This window comes from Balaenoptera acutorostrata, chromosome 1 (genome assembly GCF_949987535.1).
Source record: "Balaenoptera acutorostrata chromosome 1, mBalAcu1.1, whole genome shotgun sequence".
Taxonomy (NCBI): domain Eukaryota; kingdom Metazoa; phylum Chordata; class Mammalia; order Artiodactyla; family Balaenopteridae; genus Balaenoptera; species Balaenoptera acutorostrata.
The window spans coordinates 146,881,787-146,895,145 of NC_080064.1; the positions used below are offsets into that span (position 1 = coordinate 146,881,787).

General features: G+C 37.6%; 1 non-coding gene across 1 annotated transcript; it reads left to right on the forward strand.

Moving 5' to 3' along the window:
• Positions 1 to 13,031: 13,031 nt before the first annotated feature.
• On the forward strand, positions 13,032 to 13,140 carry LOC114235651 (U6 spliceosomal RNA). The gene has a single exon (XR_003621770.1). It is a non-coding gene; the product is annotated as a U6 spliceosomal RNA (small nuclear RNA).
• Positions 13,141 to 13,359: the final 219 nt, after the last annotated feature.

Here is a 13,359-nt window from a genome sequence, read left to right on the forward strand (position 1 = left end):
AGTCAAATGGTACAAACTTCCAGCTATGACTAAGTACTAGGGATGTAATGTACAACCGGATCAATATAATGAACACTGCTGTATGTTCTATATGAAAGTTGAGAGTAAATCCTAAGAGTTCTCATCACAAGGAAAAAATTTTTTCTATTTCTTTAATTTTGTATTTATATATGAGATGTTGGATATTCACTAACTTATTGTGGTAATCATTTTATGAGGTATGTAAGTTAGATTATTATGCTGTACACTTTAAACCTGTATAGGTCAATTATATCTCAACAAAACTGGAAGAAAAAAAAAGAATAGTGCTTTTTTTTTTTCTCTCTCCTTTATAAAAGGAATTTCAGATATGGATTAGTCAAAAGTCTCCTGATGGACGAGTAATTGTCTTTGGCTGAGCAATGCTGCTGACCTGAATTAAATAAATTTCAGGAACTTAACATGAAATTCTTAATATAAATTTGTTTTTTCGATTCAAGAGGGGCTAACGTTAAATATGCAAATGGGTTATAATTAATTACTGCATCATTTGTTATTACGTTAAATACTAATACCAAATGAGGAACACCTAGGGCTTCTAGAAGACCACAGATCTAGCCAATGATTGGGGACTCTGAGTTTTTGAGGTTTTGCTGTTAGATCGACCAAAAGATACAGTCCCCATTGTGTGAAGATTTCAAGGAAACAGTAACTTTTATACACTATAGGTGAAAATATAGTTGATAAAACTTTTCAGTTGGAAAATTTTATTATGTTATCAAAAACTTTCAAATGTTTAACCTCTTTTGATGAAAAGTATTTCCTCTTTAAGGAGTTTGTCCTACAGAAATATTCACTGTTAAAGAGATTCAGGTGTAAGGATGTATGTAAATCCTATGTACACAAGATTATGTGTAAGGATATTCACCATAGATTATTGATACTAAAAAAATTTGAAGCAACTTAAGTGCAACAATAAGGATTTTATTTTATTCACTGATGGCACATCGACATGATAACATACAGTAGCAAAGGCAGTACAATATGCTAGTTAGAGGTTTCCAAATCAGACAAACTAAGGTTTGATCCTGACTCAATCAGATACTTGCTGTGTGACTTTAATATTTTCTAGCCTCATGTTTTTCGTCTACAAAGTGGTGATAATTATACCTACTTCATATAGATATAAAAATTAAATGAAAGAACATATGTGGGCTTCCCTAGTGGCTCAGTGGTTAAGAATCCGCCTGCCAATGCAGGCGACACGGGTTCGAGCCCTGGTCCGGGAAGATCCCACATGCCGCGGAGCAACTAAGCCTGTGCGCCACAACTACTGACCCTGCGCTCTAAAGCCTGCGAGCCACAACTACTGAGTCCAAGTGCCACGACTACTGAAGCCCGTGCACCTAGAGCCCGTGCTCTGCAACAAGAGAAGCCACCCAATGAGAAGCCCGTGCACCGCAACAAAGAGTAGCCCCCGCTCGCCACAACTAGAGAAAAGTGTGCGCAGCAACAAAGACCCAACACAACCAAAAATTAAAAAAAATTTTTTTTTAATTAAAAAAAAAAGAAAGAATGTATGCTTCTAAACACTTAGCACATTACCTAACACTTGAGAAATACTATTTTCTGTCCATTACAAATGATATTTAAAGTAATATTTCAGAATATGGGAAAATGCTTACAATACAATATTAAGATTTGAACTATATGCAGATAACAATTGCAACTGTAATATAATCCAAATATACCTGTAACCTATTGGTATGACTGTGTTAATGTCCAACATTTTTTTCTCATCAGCCCCTCTCTGGGTAACTGCAAGACCTCAGCTCTGTCTCTCCAGTATTCCTCGGGATTTCTGGGAAGCCCCAGAGTATATCTTGTGTACCTTACATTCCCACAACATCCAGGCTACTCCTGGTGTAACCTAGTCCATAGCAACTGGGTTGAAATTTCTTCTGCCTCCGAGACCAGTCGTGTTATTAAATATGATCTGAAATTCTTTGCGCTTCTTGGCTTTGGTACCTGAAACTAAACTGAAATGTTCTTTAACTGTCCACAGAGAATTAATGCTGCTTGACTTCTACTAACTTTCCTAGTAATTATTCTCTCCTTTCATTTACTTTTTTGTCATTTGTACCTCTAAATCAATCTTATATGCTGCCCTACTTTTATTTTCATTTTTTAAAATTTTATTGAATGAAAGATTCTTTAAATTCTACAGTGCTTTCCAATCTTCAGAAGTTTCACACACATGATTTCATATAATCCCATAATAACCCTTTTTCAAAATACCCTATTCCTATATTGCCCCTCTCCTCTTCCCTCTCCCCACTGGTAACCACTAGTTTGTTCTCTACATCTTTGAGTCTTATGTTGCCCTATTTTTAAATTGTCTTTCTTTCACAGTATATATTTGCCCTTTATTGAGTTGACTTCTTTACTGTTAGTGACTTAATCTCCTAGATTATAAATTCCTTATGAGAAAAGACTAGGATTTCTTTTTCTGTAACATCCCCCATAGCACCCAGTGTAATTCTACCACAGACATAAAGTAGGAACTCAGGAAATTCTAATTAATGCAGCCCCAAAGATGCAGTAAGGAATAAATTATGTAATAGGTAACTATGACTCAGCAAGAAATCCCTTTATGCTAACAGAGTGGGCCTTTACACGTTGACTTCTCCCGTCATTCATCATACTACCATGATCCAGCACAGCCTAAAACAGTGGAAAGGCAGTAACCCTCTGTTCTGGGCTCCTCTGATCTGACAAATTCCTCCCCTTCATGGGCTGCTGAGACATGAGCTGAATGTGAGACATGCTTCCATAAGGAACAAGGCAGGTTCAACATGCACTACCCTGTATTCTTGATCAATTTCACATGTATCCTTTCTTCTGCTTCTTTGCTGGTTACCGGTGAAAATGAAAACGATCTCAACCAACTCGTCATTCAAACCAAGCTTTAAACCTGAATCAGCCTTTGTGATCTGACCTGCCTCATCAGGTACAATTGTAAATATACATCATCTCATCGAATCCTCACAAAACAAAGGGTGATGTGGCGAAGACAGTGCTCAACAATGGCTCTATAACCTCCTCTGCATTTCCCAGACTCCCTTGCAGATAGGTTAGGGCCATGTGACTAGTTCTGGTCAACGGACTGAGTAGAAATAACATATGTCTCTAAAGGCCAAGGAAGTTAAAAAGCCGATATGGAGGTCCTCCATACCTCTCCTGCTATAACATTCCTGGATTGGAAGCTATTAGTCACAAGAGGAAGCACAGCTGTCACATCCACATAGGAATCTATGAAAGCAAAAAATATAATTTGTTTGTGTTAAAACACTAAGATCTCACAATTTGTAACTTCAGCATAGCCTATCCTGTCCTGACTAACATAGATAATATTCAGAGTATTTAATAACTAGTACAGAATGGGCACTGACATATCAGAATGAATGTAATGAGCAATCAGAACAGACATTGGCTGTACACAGCTGGTATGGCCATATGAGTCCATACCAGTTGAACAGCCCGGAAAATAACTCTACAAACTTATCCCAATTTCATAGTTGATGAAATTCATGAAGTTCAGAGAAGGTCAAGTGGCCTGCCTAGAATCAATGATTTCTAAGTGATATTCAATCCAGCTCTTCTTGATATAAAGTCTGTTCTCTTCTATCTCTACATTCTATTCCCTACTTGTTGAATGCTTAAATTATCTCAACAACTCATCACAAGTTGTTTTTGATGCACCAGTAGAGCTGTCCAAATAGTTTAATTGTTTATCTAAACCATGGTGGTATGGTCCAAGAGTATATGTTTATTATTGCTGAGTTTTCTTGAAATTGAGCCCCTTCTTGTTGCCTATAGAATGTCAGCATTATATTTTGCTTTTCTTTTAAATTTTCTTCTGTCATTATTCTTAATTAATCCTGAAACTGTAGTATTTAAGTGGATACATCCAACTTTATGATATATATTTAAAAGGTGAGAGAAAATTAAATTGGATGAAATGCTGGCTTTTGGCATAGTTCTTTTGCTCCTGCAGCTCATTCTTCATTTAAATTCATAAGTCTCTTTTCTCCATGACAGGATAATCATCTCCACAGCAACTAACTATTATACCACAAAGGAAGATGCCTGTGAGTGAGAACTGATCAGCAGGAGATGAGCAACACTTAGGCAACAGAGATTCTATTTTCACACAAATATCTCTAATTATAATAAGCTAAGGAAGAACTATATCATTCCCTCCATCCCACCCAAATACAAGCAGAGCTATTGCTACATAGTTTCTCACAAAAATATGGTACTTTCAACCACAGAGAGCTTTAATAAGCATATTCCTATGTAGAGATGATATCACCTATTACTGCAAGGCAAGCACGTATCTAGACTGAAAAGCAGGCACTAGTTAAATTAAAATCACACAGATTATGGCATGATTCAAGAGTAGAAATTAAAGCAGGATATGCTTTACAGATTGCTAATAATATTCAAACAAACAACAAGCCAAAAGTGAAAGGAAAGGTACAGAAATGGTTACTGGCCAAGCAATAATTATTACCAGGGCTGCTCTTTCCAAAGAGGAAATTTGGAATGGGCATGGTGGTGGTCAGGGGCTTGTATGGGTGCTAATCACAGCAATGATAACACGCATTACATTTGAAATGGGTCTGAACACTTTACAACACAATTTCAAGGCAGCACTTTCACTGGCAGGCAGAATTCTCTAGGGAATCTGAAACCATAGTATATACTGGTGATGGAGTCCAAGAGGACATTGGATGATTACTAGACGCTGCCTACTACCCACCGTTTTTACATTGGTTTCATAGAATTTTAAGTCAAATCATATTTATAATCTATAATACACAATCTTACAAGTGACATATGTTGTTTGAAGAATATCAATCTCTTCTCTCCCACTAGATGATCAGCATCTTGAGGGCAGGCACCATATCATATGATTATGCTATTTCCTATAATGTTCAAGACAACCCACGATAAAGAGGTTCTGTCTCAATATAATATTGAAATGACAAGTTCCTCAGATGTGTTATAGCAGCAAAAAAAAATCGTTGAAGTAGACACTACCTCTCTGCCCTTTTAGCCCCAAAGCTCAGATTAGTTGGGTGGTAGGTTGACCCCCATTCTGGATTCTCTCAACACCAGAGCCCTCCCAAGGTGGCTAACCTGTTAGTCTCCTAAGAACATGTAACCCTTAAGCTGGATTCCATTATCAACCATGCCAAAGAAGCTTCCTCCCAGTGCCTTAAATCTCTAGCCCCTGTACTCTTCTGACTGCATCTGACCTTCCTGGATTATCTCTGTTGTCACTTTCTGCATGCTGGTCCCCAAGCTGACAAATGTTGCTGGAAAAAGTCAGTGGACTTTCTTGATGTTGCTTTCTCTAAATTCACACTTGTCACCTCCACAGAGCCCATACTGCTGCCCAGGAATCTTTTGGGTCATCTCTTACTGATTCCTTAGCACTGTCTATATTGGGGATAATATTCAAAAATTTTGATTACTGTAGCAGAGGCACCATCCTTGAACTGATACAGCAAGGTCTGAGAGAGAATCCCAGCTGCACCCTGTATTTACCTCTTTTTAAAAAAAGTTATTTTTATTTATTTTTTTGGCTGCACTGTGTCTTCGTTGCTGCGTGAAGCCTTTCTCTAGTTGCGGCGAGCGGGGGCTACTCTTCGCTGTGGTGCGCGGGCTTCTCACTGCGGCGGCTTCTCTTGTTGCGGAGCATGGGCTCTAGGCACGTGGGCTTCAGTAGTTGTGGCGTGCAGCTTTCAGTAGTTGTGGCTCACAGCCTTCAGTAGTTGTGGCACGCGGGCTCAGTAGTTGTGGAGCACAGGCTTAGTTGCTCCACGGCATGTGGGATCTTCCCGGACCAGGGCTTGAACCCATGTCCCCTGCATTGGCAGGTGGATTTTTAACCACTGTGCGACCAGGGAAGTCCCTGTATTTACCTTTTAGTTGCTGACTGAGGCAACTTGGGAGAGAAGCGAGGTTGCAGGAGCAGCAGATATTTACCAGCTGATATGAAAGCATGTCAATATTTTAAACAACCAGTACAGCTGTATGGTTTGAACCAACTGAATATCAGTCCTGCTTTCAACTATGACTTTTCCAAAAACTGTCTCTCCTTTTTTCCTGCCCGCATTCAACATCAACCTTTCTATTTATTCATTCAATAAATATTTATTGAGCACCTTGCATCATTTTAAGTAAACAAGAGACCCAAAAAACCCCCATCCAAGTGGTGTTACATTCTAGTGGGAGTCATAGGTAAGAGAAAACAAATACAGTAAGTAAAATACATAGTATGTTTAAAAGTGAGAAGAGCTATGGAAAAAAAGAAAAAGAAGAGGGTAATGGAGTTCAGGACTGCAGGGAGCAGGTGAAGATTTTACGACATGGCATGAGGGTTGGGCTCACTGAGAAGATGAGGAATGAGCCATTTGATGGGGAAAAGCATTCAGGACAGAGGAAACAGGCCATACAAAAGCTTACATTCTAGCAACTCCTCATTATGCAAAGATAATTTAACCTCCAACCTCCTGCTGTATAGAGATCAAAGTTATTGGTAAATGATCTTTTTGGCTTTTCTTCCTTTGCATCTCTAACACATCCTTACATTTTTTCTTTTCCTTCACATCTTAGATGAATAAGTGCTCCTCCTTCCAATGTCTTCTGCTTTCCTGTGTCCTCCTCATCCCCCTCACCTCATTTACCCTTATTTCCACCATCTACAATCTCTTCCCATTCTGTCCCTTCAGATAGGCAGAAGTCTTTTCTAAATTAAAACACCATTGTCACTTAACTAAATGTTTCTTCTAAGTATAGGCTATTTCCTCCATTTAAAATCAAATACTTTCAATTTCCTCACCACAGATATTCTCTTTGGCCTCCGATTTCTGCCTTCTGCCCCCACCAGACAACTTAAATTAATCTCTTGACTCCTAAAGTCAAATTGCTCCTGGACCCTGTTCACAGTTCTGTCAATTGATAATTATCACTGCCCAGGGAAGATTGATTTGGAAAGGAATACCCATCTACAATTACTTGTATTAAAATCAGGATTCAATTTGTTAAAGTTGTAAATCTTAAAACCCTGTGGTTTTTAAAATGTAAATTTATTTTTATTGTGGTAAAATACATGCAACATAAAAGTTACCATTCAATCATTTTCAAGTGTAGAATTCAGTGGCATTAAGTACTTTCATGATATTGTATAACCACCACTGCCACTATTCACTTGCAGAACTTTTTCATCATCTCATGCAGAATCTCTGTACCCATTAAACAAGTATGCCCGCTCCACTCTGTCCCTGCTGGTAAGCTCTATTCTACTTTCTGTCTCTATGAATTTAACTATTCTAGGTGCCTCATATAAGTATTTGTCCTTTTGTGCTTGGCTTATTTTACTTAGCATGATATTTTCAAGGTTCCTCCATGTTGTAGCATTTATCACAATTTAGTTCCTTTTTAGGGCTGAATAATATTCCATTGTGTATATATACCACATTTGTTTTTCCATTCATCTGTTGATGGACATTTAGGTTGTTTCTACCTTTTGGCTATTGTGAATAATACATCTGTGAACACTGTTCTATAAGCATCAGTTTGAGTCCCTGCTTTCAATTCTTTGAGGGTATATACCTAGGTGTGGAATCGCTGGATCATATGTTAATTCTATGTTCAACCTTCTGAGGACCTGTTAAACTGTTTTCCACAGAGCTGCACCATTTTACATTTCCACCAGCAATGCACAAGGATTGCAAGTTCTCCACATTCCTGATGACAACTGGTATTGCTCACTTTTTTTTTTTTTAAAGATTTATTATTTTTTTTAAAGATTTATTGATTGATTGCTATGTTGGGTCTTCGTTTCTGTGCTAGGGCTTTCTCTAGTTGGGGCAAGCGGGGGCCACTCTTCATCGCAGCGTGCGGGCCTCTTACTATCGTGGCCTCTCTTGTTGCGGAGCACAGGCTCCAGATGCGCAGGCTCAGTAGTTGTGGCTCACGGGCCTAGCCGCTCCGCGGCATATGGGATCTTCCCAGACCAGGGCTCGAACCCGTGTCCCCTGCATTAGCAGGCAGATTCTCAACCACTGCGCCACCAGGGAAGCCCCTATTTCTCACTTTTTGATAAACGACGTTGTAATCGGTTAAAGTGGTATCTCATTGTGGTTTTAATTTGTATTTTCCTAATGAGTAGTGATGTTGAGCATCTTTTCATGTGCTTATTGGCCACGTGTATATCTTCTTTGGATAAATGTCTATTCAAGTCCTTTCCACTCCTAAAACATCTTTATACTTTCTAATTGGGTTTTTGTTGTCGCTGTTGAGTTGTAGGAGTTCTTTACATAGTCTAGATATTAATCTCTTAACAGATACATGATTTGCAAATATTTTCTCTAATTCTATAGATTCTTTTCACTTTCTTTTTTGATTGAAGTATAGTTGCTGTACAATATTATATGTTACAGGTGTACAATATAGTGATTCACGATTTTTAAAGGTTATACTCCATTTATAGTTATTATAAAATACTGGCTATATTCCCTGTATTGTACAATATATCCTTGTAGCTTATTTTACCCCTAATAGTTTGTACCTCTTATTCCCCTACCCCTATTTTGCCCCTCCCTCCTTTCCTCTCCCCACTGATATCCACTAGTTTGTTTTCTATACTTATGAGTCTGCTTCTTTTTTGTTATATTCACTAGTGTCTTGTATTTTTTAGTTTCCACATATAAGTGATATCATGCAGTAATTGTCTTTCTCTGTCTGACTTATTTCACTAGGCATAATGCCCTCCAAGTCCATCCATGTTGCTTCAAATGGCAAAATTTCATTCTTTTTTATGGCTGAGTAGTATTCCGTTTTGTGTATATATATATATATATATATATATATATATATATATATATATATATATATATATACCACATCTTCTTTATCCATTTATCTGTTGATGGACACTTAGATTGCTTCCATATCTTGGCAATTGTAAATAATGCTGCCATGAACATTGGGGTGCATGTATCCTTTCGAATTAGTGGGATTTTTTTTTGTTTTTTCAGATATATACCCAGAAGTGGAATTGCTGGGTCATATGGTAGTTCTATTTTTAGTTTTTTGAGAAACCTCCATATAGTTTTCCACAGTGACTGCACCAATTTACATTCCCACTAACAGTATATGAGGGTTCCCTTTTCTCCACATCCTTGCCAACATTTGTTATTTGTGTTCTTTTTGATGATAGCCATTCTGACAGGCGTGAGGTGGTATCCCATGGTGATTTTTCTTTTCACTTTCTTGATAGTGTCCTTTGATGCACAGAAGTTTTAAATTTTTGATGAAGTTTAGTTTATCTATTTTTTCTTTTGTTGCCTGTGCTTCTGGTGTCCTATCTACAAAATCATTGCCAAATCCAATGTTATAAATATTTCACCCTATGTTTTTTAAGAGTTAAACCTCATTTTTAAGTTCAACATATTCTATTTATAAATCGAATAATTTAAAGTATAAAAGGTCACTTTTACTTGTTATTAGGCTAATATTCAATTAATTATGTTTAAAAAAGTTAAATTCCCCTAAAATATTTTAAACTATGTTTTCAAATTTTATATAATCTTCAAATACTTCAAATATCTGACAGAATAAACAGCATGATTTATCTAAACATTTAAATAATCAACAAACACATATGGATTATCACAATATTATAAAACATAGCCCTAAACTACTACAAAAATGGGAATTCAATACTTTTGAGCTATATCATAATTTTCTATATATTCCCAGGGTTACAGAATCACTTATCCAACCAAAGGTAGCAGATTTTCCATCCTACTTGGCTTAAAATTTGGGGCACAAAAATGCCATAGATTTAGGTCTATCAGAGATTATGAAGTTAGGGCTCTTTCCTGAGCCCTTTCTTGCAGTGATGGTCATTCTCCTGCCTGCCCATTTAATTCCAACCTAGTAAATAGATAGCAAACACAGAATGAAATCAGAAAGGAAGTTAGAAAAAGAAATACAGATTGGAAAGTCCTAGTCAGAAACTGAGAGAGTTGCTGAAGATCCCAACAGACAGAGGATATGCCCTCAGACCCTTTTTTCCTTTAAAACAAGCAACATATTTTACAACCCTAGTTGTTACTGTGACTTGGTAAGAATCTCCTCTCTGACTAATTGAATTCTATATTATTTTTTTGTCTTTCTTTTGGCCTCCCTGTTATTGGCAAACCCCTTAAACTTAAAAAACTTTAACCAATATGGGCTGTGATCCTCTTTTTTTGGAAACTGTTTCCCTTGCTTTCATGAGGCTACAGTCTCCTGGATTTTCTCTCATCTATCTTCACTGCCTCTTTTGTTCTTGGATCCTTTCACTCTTTCTTCCTCCCCACACTGCATAGAGGTGACCAAGCGCCAAGTTTCACAGCAGAGCCCTCTGGCTCTCTCTATAACACTTTCCACTGGAATCTTCAGCAACTTTAACTCTCAGCTTTTGACCAGGACTTTGCAATCTGTACCTCTATTTCCAATTTCTTTTTTGAGCTCAGATCTGTGTTTTCTATCTACTGCTGGAAATTTGCACCTAGATTTCTTGCCTTTAGTTCACACTCAACTCATCTGAAATAAAATTCTTTATCCTTTTCACAAATGAACACCCTCTCTGACCTTCCCTTATGGGTACTAGTATTCTCTCAGGCACAAGACGAAAAGTGGTAGCCTTATAAAAAGAGAGGATTGGGAATTGTAAGGGCAAAGGGGGCAGTAGGAATGATAGAACAGAATTAACATATCTAGAATAGAATCTTCAGAGGGAACAAAGCAAAACACCAGGGCTTAAGGGTTACATTCCCGATCCCATTCTGATTCATGGCTACGTGTCTTGCTAGGTTTAGTTGCTATGGAACAGAGTTGCCCCGGACCCAAGTTCAAGCTTTGTAACTCCATCTGTTGGGGAAGGACAAGCTTCCTGGTGGGCTAAAGCTTTCTCCACTAGTTAAAAAAAAGCTGTTTTAATACAATAGAGCTCAAGAGTTTTTCTTTTCAGAGGCATCCAAGCAAATCCACTGACTTCAGGGCCATAGCTCTCCCTGAACATTGACTCTGAGGATTCTGTTGTACTCAAGCACCCTGTAGAATTTTTGAACTCCTTCCTCTCACTTCTCACATTCAGTCTGACACTAACACAGGTTTTCTTTCTCAAATATGTCTCTCAAATGTGTGTATTCTTTTCCACGCCCTCTATTACCACCAGGTCCAGGTTCTCATTACCTTATTCCTGAAGTACTTTGGCCAGTATTTGCTATCTCTTTGCCAATTGTCTTTCTCTCTCCAACGATCAAGTCTTATGGTCAGAAAGCACCTTGGAGTGAGCTAGTCCAAAGTCCATCTAACTCTTGTATCACTTCCCCAGTGTCTCTTACTGTTCCTCTAACCTAGGATAATTAATCCACCTCAAGCACAGTGATGAAGTCGAGTACCATATTACTTCCTGTTTTCAAAAACTTCCAATGGGCTTTCCAGAGTAAAATTTGAACTCCAGAGCTCATATTAAAGTAAGGCTCACACGACATAATAGTCATCGACCTCTTCAGTCTCACACCTCACTGCAGCCTCTCCACCACCCACATTAGACCACTTACTGTTCCTCAAATACACCGTGCAGTTGAACTCTGCTTATCTGCCCACTTGGTTCCCTTTATCCAAGAATGTTTCATTCTCTGCTTACCAAAATCCTGCTATTCTTCAAGATCCAAGACTCAAATTCTCCTTGTTTGAAATTGTCTTCTCCTCTCTGCTCCCACACTATTTCATTTATATTAAAGAGGAGAGTGGCTTTACTAGTAGTTGTGCATGTGTTTCTTTCCTTCAGAAAACTGTGAGCTCCTTGAGTATATATATTACGTGGTATTTTTGTTTTCTTGAGAAGTTCTTGAGAAATTGAGAATTCCCTATTCTCCTGACTTTCTGCTTTTCAGACATTTTGGTTGGTCTTATATGTGTCACAGTGTTTTTACATAATTATTAATGAAACATTCAGTCTCTCACTCTGTGCTAGCAGTACAGGGGCTGCAAGATTGAATTCTTGGCACAAATAATACATTGGGGCTAATGACTATAGCAGTAAGAGTACAACTGCTTTCCTGGCACAGAATTGCAATGGGGTAAACTGTAACTTCTAGTGCCTGGTGGTGGCAACATTTTCCTCATTAGACCTGCTCATGGAATGTGGTTTTGGGCATTCTTCCTAAAAGCTTAGCCTTGAGTCTAATGTTCCAAATATTCCAACCATTCTGTGAACTACTTCGTAACTTTTAATAAAACTCCATTCCCACTCATTCAGCTAAAGTCAGTTTCTGTTGCTTACAACCAAGAACCCTGACTGATAAAGACATTTTCCTTAATTCCCCATAGACCAACTAAGTTAGGATCATAATATTTAAAAGACTTTACTGAAGGGTCAGGGATAACACAATGAAAATACTGTATTAAAAGTAACCTATCACAGGCTACTAGATAATTGCTGCTCTCGGGGGCTACAAGCCCAGCCTGCGCTCACAGAGAAATTTCATAGGTCCCTCTGCCTAGTCTCTGACATGGCTATGGGTGCAGAAGCTAGCTTTATCCCTACCACAGCCAATTATCCTTAATCACAGTGCACAGTGCCTAGGGACCACAACACTTTTAGGAAGCCATGAAAATGTTTTTGTTTTAGTTTTTTAAAATGGAATTTTTAAATGAATATAATTATAATAAATATATGTAAATTATAATAAAAATATAATAATGAATTCAGCCTGGATTATACAACACAGTCATAAAATAAAATGTGTGTGTGTGTGTGTGTAAAGCAGAATAGTGAAATAAAAAATAGACCCACACATTTACGATTAATTGAATATTTATCAATACAAAGGTGCCAAGTCAATTCAATGGGATAGGAAAGTCTTTTAAACAAATGGTGTTGGAACAACTGGAAAAAATGTATGGAAAAAATAAATCTTGAGTACTCATTTCAGCGGCTTGTATACTAAAATTGGAATGATACAGAGAAGACTAGCATGGCTTTTGCACAAGGATGACATGCAAATTCGAGAAGCAGTCCATATTTCTAAGACAGTTGATTTTAAGTATCCTTACCACACACACACAAAATAGAAACTATGTGCAGTGATAGATACATTAATTAGCTTGACAGTGTTAATCTATTCACAATGTGTGCATATACCAAATTCTTTAATTAGAACAATCTAATTAAATAATGGGCAAAAACCTAAACAGACACCTCATCCAAGAAGATATACAGATGGCAAATAAGCATATGAAAAAGAT